The sequence below is a fragment of the Chaetodon trifascialis genome, chromosome 9 (genome assembly GCF_039877785.1).
Source record: "Chaetodon trifascialis isolate fChaTrf1 chromosome 9, fChaTrf1.hap1, whole genome shotgun sequence".
Taxonomy (NCBI): Eukaryota; Metazoa; Chordata; class Actinopteri; order Chaetodontiformes; family Chaetodontidae; genus Chaetodon; species Chaetodon trifascialis.
Genome location: NC_092064.1, coordinates 19690888 through 19703945, shown reverse-complemented (window position 1 = coordinate 19703945; position 13058 = coordinate 19690888). Strand labels below are relative to the sequence as shown.

General features: G+C 41.8%; 1 protein-coding gene across 2 annotated transcripts in view; it reads left to right on the top strand.

Annotated features, from left to right (window-relative positions):
• LOC139336157 (protein jagged-1b) overlaps positions 1 to 13058 on the top strand; it is a 41274-nt gene that overhangs the window by 5403 nt on the left and 22813 nt on the right. The window lies entirely within an intron of this gene.

The following is a 13058-nucleotide window of genomic DNA, read 5'->3' as shown; positions in this document are numbered from 1 at the left end:
GAGATTAGTGGCAGCTATTTTGAGAATCATTTAAGTAATTTCTCATGTAAAAATGCAAAAAACATTTTATGCGTCCAGCCTCTCAAAAGCCACAAACATCACAAAAGAGACAGTATATCCTTCATTACACAGCTGATCTCCTCAGAGCCTTCACCCTCTTAAACTTTCTGTACACAAGCTAAAAACTTTTGGTCCTTTCATTGCTTTGTTCAGGGTGTATCGAACAATCTGCATCACACTCAAACATCACGCCGCCGGCTGCTCCATCTTGTGTCCTCATTAAAGAGCAGACCAATTAATCTGCCATTAGCGAAACACTGGGCGAGTGTGGCCGAGAAGAGATATCGATTATTCGATCCACCTTTCTCTCTCCTCCTCCAGTCCTCGCTCTCTCTCTCTCTCTCTCTCTCTTTCTTTACTTTTTCCTTGATTATGCAGCAAGAAAAAGTAAGTTTGAAGGAGTTTTTCATCACACACATTGTCATGTGTTATAGTAGAAACCATTAGTGGACTAATCAGTTAGTTGACTGACTGAAAACTAAATGGCAACTCTTTTGATAATGACCTCACTATTTAAACCAATTTTAGGCAAAAATGCATCTTTAAGCCTCTAAAAATATGAATATTTGAGTTTTTTTATGACATTAAAATTGACATTTTTGTGTTTTTGGACCTTTGATGGGCCAAACAAGCTATTTGAAGACATCAACCTCTGGGTTCTGGAAAATGGTGATTAATCAATTAATTGCAGAAAATAATTAGCAAATGAATGTAATGAAAATAAGTTGCAGTCCTGATATAATATTCCTGTTCATTTCCCGGTGTTCGCTTTGAGCCCTGAAGTCTTTACAAAGACGGAAAGTGAGAAGCAGTGAGTGACACCATCCCTCCATCATCATGCATTAGTCGCTTTTTTCCTTTCATTTCATCAATTATTGCTTGTTTATCAGTGAATCTAGAGCTTGAGAGTGTCCTCTCGAAATGACTTGACAAGGACATGAAGGAGCGAGGCACAGTTTTTCTGTGGATCGCAGAGGTTTTGTTTGTTTCTTACTTTTTTTCTCTCGCAGGGAAAGCGATCCTGCTGTCTTTCTTTCTGTCTTTCTTTTTGGCCTTTGAAGGCTCTCAGCATGGTTGACTTCCTTCGTATAATGAAAGTATTACAGACATGGCAGCAAAAGGTCTTGTCGCTCTAATTCAACTCATATTGCGTTGTAAAAATGTTTCTAATATCACACAAAACCCAGGATACACACACACCTAATATATCCACACTGATCTGAGCACACACACACACACACACACACACACACACACACACACACACACACACTGAATGTAACACACGGTTGTCTTGGGTTTCTTCTTCTTGATTAGTATCAGCCCATTTACCTGTGAGACTCTCTGTCCCAGAGCCAATTATCTTTCCTTATCTGTGTACAGTTTGTGTGCATTTCTGTGTGTGTGCTGCCTTCGCACTGCGTGTGTGTCACGCTTTCCTTGTGTGTGTGTCTTTTACTCCTCCCGTGCATTGGGGAGGTGTGTGATTGGCAGGTACGAGTGTGAGAAAGTTCTCCGTCAGAAAAGCTACCTGGATCAGTTTCTGGGCCGGGCCGCATGGCGGGCTGGGCTGCAGGGGGAGAGAGAGGGAGAGGGCTGGGACACACAGGGGCAGCGTCAGGGCGTTTTGGGCTGAAAGACTCGCTTTATCTGGCCATCTCTGGGAGGTGGAGGGTGGAGGGGGAGGGAGAGTGATCCCCTTGCCCCAGGTGAGGGGATGAACAGGTGAGCGTAGTCATTATGAGGAAAGGTGAGCCCTCTGTCTCCTGCCCTCCCTCACTTGTTCAGCCTTTCTCTCTTTCTCCCACTAATCTCTTCAGGGAACAGTGTGCGGTTGTGTGTGTGTCTGTATTTGCTTATGAATGTGAGCATAGTTGTAATTCGTTATGTTGTGTTTGTTTTGCGTATGATCTTGTCGTGATTGCCTGGAGGTTTTCATCCCCGTAAGGCTGCTGTAAGTCTGCGCTGTGATTGCTCTGGTTGAAGCTCGGGCCATGTTTACCAGCCGGTTATTGTAAACAATGAGATCTCTCTCGGTGTCTGTTACATGTGAGTCTCATGTATAATCTTTATGGGAGAATTTGTAACAAGTCTGGACATCAAACAAAAGATCCAGCACCCTGTCTGAGGCAAGAGGGGATTTACTGTAAGGACTAGAGGGGCGAAGGAGAGCTTTTAGGGCAGTCAGAGACACACACAATACATTGTGTTAATTAAGCTTTAGATATGTTAGTAGGTGAGTTTTTGAACTTTTGGCTGAGCCTGGCTAACTGCTCACCTCTACTTCCAGTCTTTATGCTAAGCTACGCTAGCTTAGATCCAGATCCGTACCAACACACTGACATGTGAGTGCTGTCTGAATCCATATGAAAACTAGAATGACAAAGGAAGTGATACCACATCTCTGCTGGTTTCCTTGTCTGCTTTCAGATGTGAAACCCAGATTTTGCTCTGCCTCCTGGACATCTTACAGATAGTCTGAGGGACGTGGCTTCATTTTGACCCCGGCATTAGAATCACAGACACTCAGCGGTCTGGGATGTTTTAGCTGCGGCGCCTCCGCAGAGACGGGACAAGTTCAAAGACTTCATAGCTGAGAGGTCATATCTTCAAGCCGTCTCTCTGTTGGTGGTTTCACTGCTGAATCTGTTTGGACGTCGAAGGGAAACAGAGAAAACTGCCAAGAGAGAGTAGTTTGTTCCTGATGAATCTGTTTATCTGACAGGAGTGGGAACAAGTCAGTGAATGAATCATGAGGATGAATGAAAAGCTAAAGAGGAGGCAAGTTGGCAGGCACACAGTGCTAAATGACCAGGTGGTGATAGTGCAGAAAGCTTCAGCTGATGTGCTTATTCCTCTATGGGTATAGTCTCAGCATCAGACCGCTGCTCACCACATATCATGGGAACTCAATCTGACGCTTCCTGACCTTTTGTCACTTGGAACTAGTTCATCAATGTCTGGTTAAGGCCTGCTCTTTGTTAAAATGGCTTATGACAAATGATAGTATGATAGGTGCTATAGAAATACTGAACTTGAAGTGAATGGAGTGAAGGCCCCGCTGCTTATAATCCTCATGTCAAGTGTTAAAACTCACTCACGGTCAGGTTCACTGCCAGAGGCCATAGCTGACTGTTCCTGGGAAAGACTCACATTGGCCTGACAGTGTGCGCACAAATGTGTGTTTCTGAGTTTTCAGTGCGCACCAACTTTGTTCTCACCTCGTCTCTTTGATTCTGGGTAAATGTATCATGTGTGTTTGCATACAGTAGATATGTCTGACATATTTGCATTATCACAAATGGAATTAAATGCAAAGTCATGCAGCTTTATTTATTTATTTATTTATTTATTATATATTTGTATAAAATAGGTGGAACATGGAAATGCTCAAAAGTATAGTTACCACAACATTTGAGTAAGTGTTTTTCTCTCTATATACAATCAAATAAAAGCAATAATGGCAAAAAATGCGATTTTAAAAATTGCATTCCATAATATTTAACATTTAATTCCTTCTAAATCTAATAATTTAATTAATAAATAAAATTAATTGTGGATCTGCCAAAGAAATACAGTTCTGCCAAAGAAATACAGTACAGTCCACATGATAATTGTCAAGGTCTGTAGAGTACCCAGAGTAATCATCACATTGTTTCTGAAAAGACACATTGTTGTTGAGTGTCTCATGGGTAATTTTTTGATGCTTTGAGTACCATAAATACCATTCCTTTCACTTCTATTGTGTTGGGGTGGCGGCAGACGTGTCAGAGGCAGATTACTGAAAACCTCAGGACATAAAATCTAAACCAGAGTGCACGGCTCCACACCAGAAGGACAAAGTGAGAAAATGTGTTTTTTCTAATCTGACTGACGTAAACTTGCATTTAGGCGAACAAAGCACTTCCTCCTCAGTGAAATTCAGGCAGCTTTAGCATGCAAAGTGTGGCCATCATGCAAATATGTCTCAGGTACTGTGGGTCAAGTCTTCTCATCTCTCTCTATCTGCTCTACTGTTATTCTACTGTCTTTCTTTATTAAAGCAAAAGTACCAATACAACAAAAATGTACTTAAAGTGTCAAACGAAAAAGCACAACTCTCTGTTTTTAGTGGGGTTTTGGGTGGTGAAGTTACGAATTTTACTACGGCATGAGCAGCCTTACACTGTGTCTGATTGGCTAGTACTCGTTGCCTTCGTTGGTTGGGTTGGTTAAACTTAGGCATGAGGATTGGTCGGAGTAAGAGTCAGAATATCAGGCAATGGTTAGTCAAAGTAGGGCTGGTCATACCAGACTGATTTCTTGGCACTTCCTGTAGTCTCTGTTGATTTTCTGCTAATTGTCCAGCACATGAGCCCTTTACAAAATGGCAATTTGTTTTGCTTTGGTTTTTGCACAGACTAAACAAATTAAATATAACATGCTAATCACCAACCATTGGACATGCAAGTAGGTGGACTTTGTGACCTTTCAACAGAGCCCGGCTAGCTGTTTCCCCCTGATTCCAGTCTTTGTGCTATGCTAAGCTAATAGTAATCTAAAAGTAAGCCTAACTATAGCTCTCAGATGAACGTAGTGGAGTAAAAAACACAATATTTCACATTGAAATTCAATTAAATAGAAGTGCAAAGCAGCATAAAGTTATCTCCTAAGGTACCTCAGAATTACACTTAAATATGTCCTATTTTAGTTACTTTCCACTCAGAAACTGATTGGAAGAGACTTTCTTTACCATCACACACACACACACACTCTCTGTCACACACACGGTTGTAACCTGTGCATTCCTGCTGTGTGGGAGCCGAAACAGGGAGAAGTCAGCGAAGGGAAACGAAAGGAGAGCAGAATAGTTGTAGCTTTCTTTCTCTCGCGAGTCTCTCTTTCACTCTTTCTCCTCCCATCGTTTGTGCTCTCCTCTCCTTTGTCCCCTAATTGACTCTCCTACACAGCCTCGCATACCTGCATGTACGCTGATACTGTTGTTCACGTCGTCTGTACATATAAACCTGCAGGCTTGTGCACAGACACACACATACACACACTTTTCTCCTTATAACCTTTTCTCTCGCTCCCAAAAAACACACACAAAACACAAAGAAGGTTAATTCCGTCGGGATCTGGAGCTTGTGTTTTTTAGAGATAAGTTAATAACTCGGGGGTAAATGTCTCAAGGGAAGCGTGTTTTAATGATTTCATTTGTGTGCAAATTGGATTGAGAGTAGGAGTCTCTTTATTAGAAAAGAGGCATTTACATGATCACTGTGAAATTACAGACTCTGAATGTCATTGTGTGTCATTGAATGGAAATCGCAGGTGTACAGCCTTTAAAATGGATACACAGGTGTAATCAGAGCAAGTAGCTGACTTTCTCCGCCATCGACCTCTTTCTTGCCGCATCACCTCGCCCTCCTTCCTCAGCGTCTCTTATCCGTCATCTCGCTCCCACACACGCCCTCTAACGCTCCGTCTTGTTCGGATCGCTCATTGTAAAGCTTTTGTTCTGCATGTCACTGCCCTCCAGTGATGTTCAGCCACATCACGTCCCCGTGGATTACGCAGAGCAGTCACAGTATAGCTGTCGTAAATCCTCCCCGTCTCTCTGCGGTTCCTTGTGTTGCCGAAGCTTCACAGGAGCAACCACAAACATTTTGAGCCGTCACATTGTGAAACATGCTCTAACCAGAGTCCTCAGTGTGATTTCAATCCTGTCCCATGACGCCTCTCCGGCTCTGGTCTGTCATTCCCATCGTCCTTACTTACAGTATCCTTAACTTAGTGTGTCTCATTATCGCATGATAATCCTGTGCTCTCATTTTTCTGATGGTTTTGCTGGTTATGGTTCCCACTTTACTCCACCTGTCATATCAGATTACTGAAAAGCTTTTAAATCCTCTTTATGCTGATTTATTGTATATTTTAATTCAAGATTCATGTGAATTATCTGTCTGTTTATCTGTCTATCCATATACTGGGTGACGTTTTCACATTCATTTCTTGTTAATTCGCCGACTGAAACAGTTTCTGTGGACCTTATTAGCACTGGACTTAATCTTCCACATTTCTGTGGATCATAAGATTTAATGCTCATGTTTTGTACGGTATGTAGTTTAATGAAGTGGAGTGTTTGATGTTCCCTCCACGTTAAAAAAAACCATGGCTCTGATGGCTGATCTGACAGGTCTTTGGTGGTGTAGCTGAAGGTGCAAAAAACAATCCAGGAAGTCTTTCTTGATATCAAATGCTGCAGGCAACTAAAAACCAAGGCACTCAGTCATCGGATGAAATAATATTATTAGTTTATTCTTTGAGCAGCAGGCAGCAAAGTCTGAGCGAGGATTTTTTTAACCTAACTACGCCTAAGTTTACACGTAGCAGGGTATTTGGAAAACGGACATTTTGGCACCTCTGTATTCAAAGATAACATCCTGCACACATCATCGTTTTCAAAAATGTTGTCGTTTACATGAACCTGGATAAATACGCCATCGAGCACATCATAACTATGCCAAGCCTATGGGTGTGAGTGTAAACATAGGTCGCTCACATGACGTTAAGTATTCAGTCGAATGTTGTAATGTTTAACCCTGTTTACACGCCAATAAATAGCCAGCGTTTTCAGAAATCTCCACTTTGGCCAGAGTTTTTAAAAATGATCATTTCCATGAAAAAAACGTGCGTTTTGCGTGTAAACGAGAGGCTAAACCGCATGAAAACATATGCGTTTTCCCTAAGTGTAAACGGGGTCTACCTCTTTTGAAGGATGAGGGAGACAAACTGAAAACATCTCTGGCTCTTTGTTTGAGCAGCCGTTAATTGACACAAGTGTTTCTGTTGAGGGCCCTGCACACCCACACAGGTGTTTTCACTTACTGGCTGATTAGACCTCCGCTCAGGGTGAGGATGAGGATGAGAATGCAGGAAATTATGTGACGTCACCAAACTTCATGTTCTAATATATTATGTTAGTTGAGAAGAAAAAGAGAAAAAGTTTCCATCCTAAATCTAAACAATCATTTATTTCAACTTATCAAGACTGTATGAGTCAGTTTATGAGCGTGCAGCTTCCCCATTCTTTTCATTTCTTTTCATCAGCCTACAAGCCAGCACCTCACCAATACAAGTGTATGTTCTCCCTCAGTTCTTCATAGGTGTAAGTTTTACCATCTTAGCAGGTGCAACAAGGCTAAGCCTACGTTTACATGTAGCAGGGTATTTTGGAAAGGGGATATTTTGGCCCCTCCGTTTCCAAAAATAACATTGTGCACACAACATCATTTTCAAAAATATTGTCGCTTACATGAATCTGGATAAATACGCCGTTGAGAGCCATCATACCTATGCCAAACCTATGGGCGCGAGTGTAAACATAGGTTGCTCACATGACGTTAAGTATTTTCAGTTGCATGATGTGATGTTTCAGAACCTAAAACGCCGTTTAACCCTGTTTACATGCAAACACATAACTGGCGTTTTCAGAAATCTCCACTTTGGCCGGAGTTTTTAAAAATGATCGTTTCCCATGAAAAAAAAACTCGTAGCCTAACAGGAGAGTAAGAGACATGTCATTTTGTGCACACCTACACCGACCTCAGCAGAGGTCTAATCAGGCACATCAAGTGAAAACACCTGTGTGGTAGGAGACATCTCAGAAAGCATCCGGACCTGAGTGCCTGGTGATCCAGTCAGTCACTCTTATTTCTATTATATTTAAACAAGTATCGTGTTCTCTCTGTCTCTATTCTCTATCACCCTCTAGTCTCTATCTTTTATTTATGAATAATGCTAATTGTAACACTAAAGCACAGAATAAACAGTCAATATTGTTCCAAAATATTAAAAAAGTCCAGTAAAGTGTTCCAATTTTGTACCACGACCTATGTCTTTGCGTTGTTGTTCTTCAGTATTTTCCCCAAAACCTTTCTCCAGCACCAATTTAACACTGTCAAGCTCGGGTGTGTTGGCGTCTCTGATAAGGTCATGTGAAATGTATGCAGCAGCTGCTTTATTACAGATGTACTGTAAGCGGGGTAGATTCCTTAAACGTAGGATTCGTGCTGTGATTCACATGTTCCTACTTTTTCTGTTCTTGTGGGACAATTTGTTTAGTGAGACACACACACACACACACACACACACACACACACGCGCACACACACACACACACACACACACCACTCCCAGACTTGTTTCTCACTCATAATGGCTCTATCTGAAAGTGCAGCCGTGGATGTGAAGCATCCAGCGGCTAGACAAGGTAATTTCCTGCGGAAGTCAGAGACGGGTGGGGGTTTGGAGGGGGTGAGGGCATTCAGTCTGGCTTGTGATGTCTACTGTGAGGGAGGGGTGGAAGGTGGTACAAGGAGTCGAGATTAATGAGCAAAAGGGTAAAGTTGATGCAGGCGCTGTGGAGGCGAGACTGAGTGAAGAAGAAGGAAGTGAGAGTCGAGGAGGGGAGGGAGGGTTTAGGGCTGCTGGTGGATGATCTCAGTGTGGAGCACAGGTGTTTTGGGTGGGGGGTGTAGATGTAGACAGGGAGCTGTGTGTGTCATAGTGGCTTACTCACTCTGTTGAGAGAATCACAAGCAGCAGGAGGACAGGATGGAGATGGGGCAGGGCGACATGCAAGGATGAGGCCTCTGTTGTTCCACAGCGTTTGAAGTAGCTGCATAGTTTAGTTTAAGTCAATTAACTCGGCAGGAATGTGACAGTCAGACAGACAGAGAGGGAGCGAGGATGTAGACAGGGTCAGACAGTGGAGTATATAAGTACTGTACTTCACCTGAGTGTTTCCATTACATGCTACTTCTCCTCCAAATTGTACTTTTTACTAAATCTATCTCACTAGTTACTTACAGATTTAGATTCTACAGTGAAAAACAGATCTTATAAATCCAATTAATTGTTTAAGATTAAACCAGTGGTTCCTAACCATGACCTCTTCCACAGAAATGAGCACACGAGCTTAAGGTCAGGGAACAATCATTTTCATTTAAATAACTATTCAAGGCCCAACGATGTCAAATTATCTAATATTTTACCAAAAGATTAGACAAAAGACAAAAAAAAGCCATTTTTTTTACTTATTTTCCCTTCGATTAATCATCTCTTGACCCCTCAAATTTATCTTGTGACCCTTTGGAAAGGACTGACCCTTAGCTTTGGAACCACCAAACTAAACTTCCTAACTGTATATGAAATAGTTAAAGCTAGCTCCACCTCGTCCAGCTGCAACAGTAAAATACACATTGAAAGATCAGTATTGACCCAATGATGCGGGCCATTTTACTGCAGAATGATTACTTCTGCTTTGTGAGAAGTATGTTTCGCTGATGATACCTTCATATTTTTACTTGACCAGCATTTTCAACGTGTAATGGATGATATTAAGTAAAGAATCAGAGTACCGCAGAGAGAGTCTGAAGGAAGACGGTGCGATGACAGGGGGGCAGCGGTGGTGCTGGTGGGTAAATGGAAAAAGAGCGAGGGTGGAGAAGGCAAGATAAAGTCTGATGCTAATTATGTGCAGAATGAAAGAAAAACAGAGAGACGGCGAGAATGGGAGAACAGAGACATTTAATTATAGAGACGGGGTCATGGGAGCAGGGTGGAGTGGACTGCTTCACACCGGGGGTCTGATTCCACATCTCATGCTGTGTGTACGTGCGTGTGTGTGTGTCTGTCTGTCTGTTTTCTACCTGAGGGCAGGGAGATTGCTGGCATTGGATAATATCCACAGAGACTTTAGAAATTCACAAATTAGCCACTCTAACATTGCTCTCCTGTGCACGGCCAACTCCTTGATCCAAACGGATTGATTTTTGTCTTTGTCAGCCAAGAATTCATCAATAACACAATAATCATGTTTGACATAAAGATGCTTAGATTGTGTGTCTGTGGGGAGCCTCAGTGGCTGGATGACATTTTATTTATTCTTCAGCGGAGTGGAAATCAATCTGAAATTTATTATATTTTCAGCTTTTTGGCCTTTTGCAGTATTCGTTACACTCTAATACAAATAACATCAAGCTGGCAGCCAGCATCGGCATACTTTCATATTTACTGTATTACTTACATGTAAGCTTTGCCACTGGAATAATGATGCCATTGTTACTGTGGTTTCCTCCGCTACTAATTTGTAGTGCAGGTGAGGCATCAGCCATCCAATCCGGCACCGGCACAGCTGCTGTCATGACAACCGTTTGCATGTTTGTGCCAGTTGTCTTTTGTGTTTGTGCATGTGTAAGTCTGTAATTACGTGAGCTTTCTGATGTTAAGGGTCAGAGTTGGCAGGTGTGTGAAAACAACAAACGTCCAGCTGCAGATTATGAATATTAAGAGTTGCGTGAAAGACTTGCTGTTGATTAAATTTTCTCTGTCATCTCCACAGTCAGTGTTTAATGGTCAATTAACCTAGTCTCCTCTTTGTGTGTGTGCGTGTGAGTGAGTGAGCATACAAGATTTATATTGTGCTGTCTGAGTGCGTTGATTTTTTTTATGTGCATACAGGCTTAAGTGCATTTATTTAATTACTGTATGCAGATGTTACTTGATGTTAATGAGTTCAGAGCTGTGAGTCAAACAGTGTGGGGCATTTGATTTTATTTCTACTGTTATCAGATGAGTCAAAAAATATAGTTTATACTGATAATGTACTGTTAAATAATTAAAACAGAGGGTTAAAACAAATATCTTAATTCCATAACTAACAGTATCATATTTCTAATGTAATACTGTTAGTACTAGTATTTTTGACTTGTCTGACTTGTCCTATCGTTTATTTTGTGGTAACACTTAATTTCACAGTTCTTTCATAATTTCCTAATGATTTCCAGGATGTCTAAAAAACAAAAATGTAATTATATGCAAAGTAGAGGCTGTGTTTAATTGGTACGCATTAGGTAATTGATTCTAGTTAATTACTTGCGCTGCAGGATAACTGAACATGCAAAAAATTGAAATTAGCCTGCAAGCAAGAATTCAATTCAACACTTTCTAACAATAATGACATTTTTATAATAACAATGTATCAAATGATAATGTAAAAAACAATGTGAAAGGAGTTGCTCGTAGTTACAGAGAATCAGCACCTGAACCTGCAGCTCCGCTCGGCTTTAGCAGTATTCAGCTCACTGTTCAGCTGCCCGGCCACAAATTTTACCGTTTTGATTCCCTCTCACTCTCTCATGGTGTTGTTTTCAGTCGCACTGCTCAGCACCAAACAGCAGACAGACACCATTAGCAAATAGCTGATGAACATAGTTTAGCATTTAGCTGCTAAAGAGGCAGATATTTCCGTCAGGAGTTGGTGATGAGCAGGACCTGGTGACTTCCGTTCACCCGGTAGTCAGAAATATGACTTGAAATGAACGATAATGTTGCTCTGTAACTGCTGGATGTATAAATGAGCAATTGTATGTTAACAAGATCAACATATCAACTTAAAAAAAATGGTAATTTAAGTTTTTAGGAGCCTTCAAAACACAGTGGAAATTTGGTAAATTATTTGGAAACTGCAGACGGATAAAATAAAATGTTTTGGTCTGTTTTCAGGCCTTCATAGATGGTAGCTATTGTTAAATGATAAAAGCCCCAAGTCCTGTTGTCTAAAATGACAAATGACACATTTTGTCTGCTACACTTTCCATTGTAGTACGTAGACTAATATTTTCAGGGCTGGAAGCATTGTATATGGAAACATAAAGACTGTGACCTGGGTAATATTGAATGACTGTGTGTGGTGGAGTTGCGTGCGTGTACACCAGCATATCTGGCTGTGTGTGTAAGCATGTATGCATTAGTGTGTGAGCTCTGAGGGGAAATTCCTCTCTCAGGGCTGGGAGTTCTTCCTGTCGTAGAGCTGTGTTTGTACAGCCTGGCTTTGTCGGGATATCCTACCCTGCCCATGTCTGAGAGAGAGGGAGAGATGGAGGGAGGGAGGGATGGCAGGGGGTGAGAGAGGGGCACTGATGGGAGGGGGTGGGGGGATGGAGAGTCAGGGGTCAGGTTGAGAGACTGGAGGGATGAAACATGGAGCAGTCGAAGAGGCAGTGGTTGGAGTTTGGAGGATGGAAAACAAGGCTGAAACCGTCATTTAATAGAATTTGGCATGCTGTCCAAATGTCTGCACAGTGGTTTGAATTAGCATAGTTAGCTCTAATCCTGAGCTTTACCGCTGTTAGACTGCTGTGAGGCTGGAGGCGAAGGGACAGGGCCAGACAACCAGACAGCTAACAGCCTGAGGGAAAGACGATTCATCATCAGGACTAATTCTCTTTTGATGTTTGATGTTGTCTTTTTTTTCTTTTTTTGGAAACCCCAGTTCTCTCCGGCCATGCCAGACGCACACCATCTGCACATGGCATGACTGGCAACAATCAGAGTGAGATCTGACTGTAAATGAGTTGCTCCTGTGCAGGACCTCACCTGAAAGAGATATCATCCTCAGATGTTGCAGAGAAATCAATCCAAACTGCAGCTGAGGGGAAGTGGTTTGGATGACAAGACGAGGAAACAGATGAGACATGATTGTGGGCTTTCCTTGGATGGAGAGAAAGTCAAATATCCACTCAGTACTGCACACTCGAAAACATACTTTCACATGTGCCGAGTCCAGTGTTCGCAGCACAAAGCTGACGCATGTATTTGATTACTTGTGTCTGATATTTTGTGTACAAAGTGAAATAGTGATGTCTCACGCAGTATTACATAAGCAGTTTTTGAGAGACTGAAGCATTTAAACAGGAAGTATACAAGAGGGAGTTTCCCTCTTTAGTTTCTATTTATTCTCCCACTAAATAATTAAACAACCTACGATACAGCTAAAAACGCACCACAGAGTCGAGTAATGTGTCCAACCAAACACAAAAATTTGCATAGCTTTTGCAGGGTTCAAAAAACTGAGCTCTGTGCCCATGCAGTTTCATTTTCAGACATCCCCTCACACACAGCATAACTAAAATGGAAGGAGTCTCTGCCTGTACGTACGTATGACCGTCCTT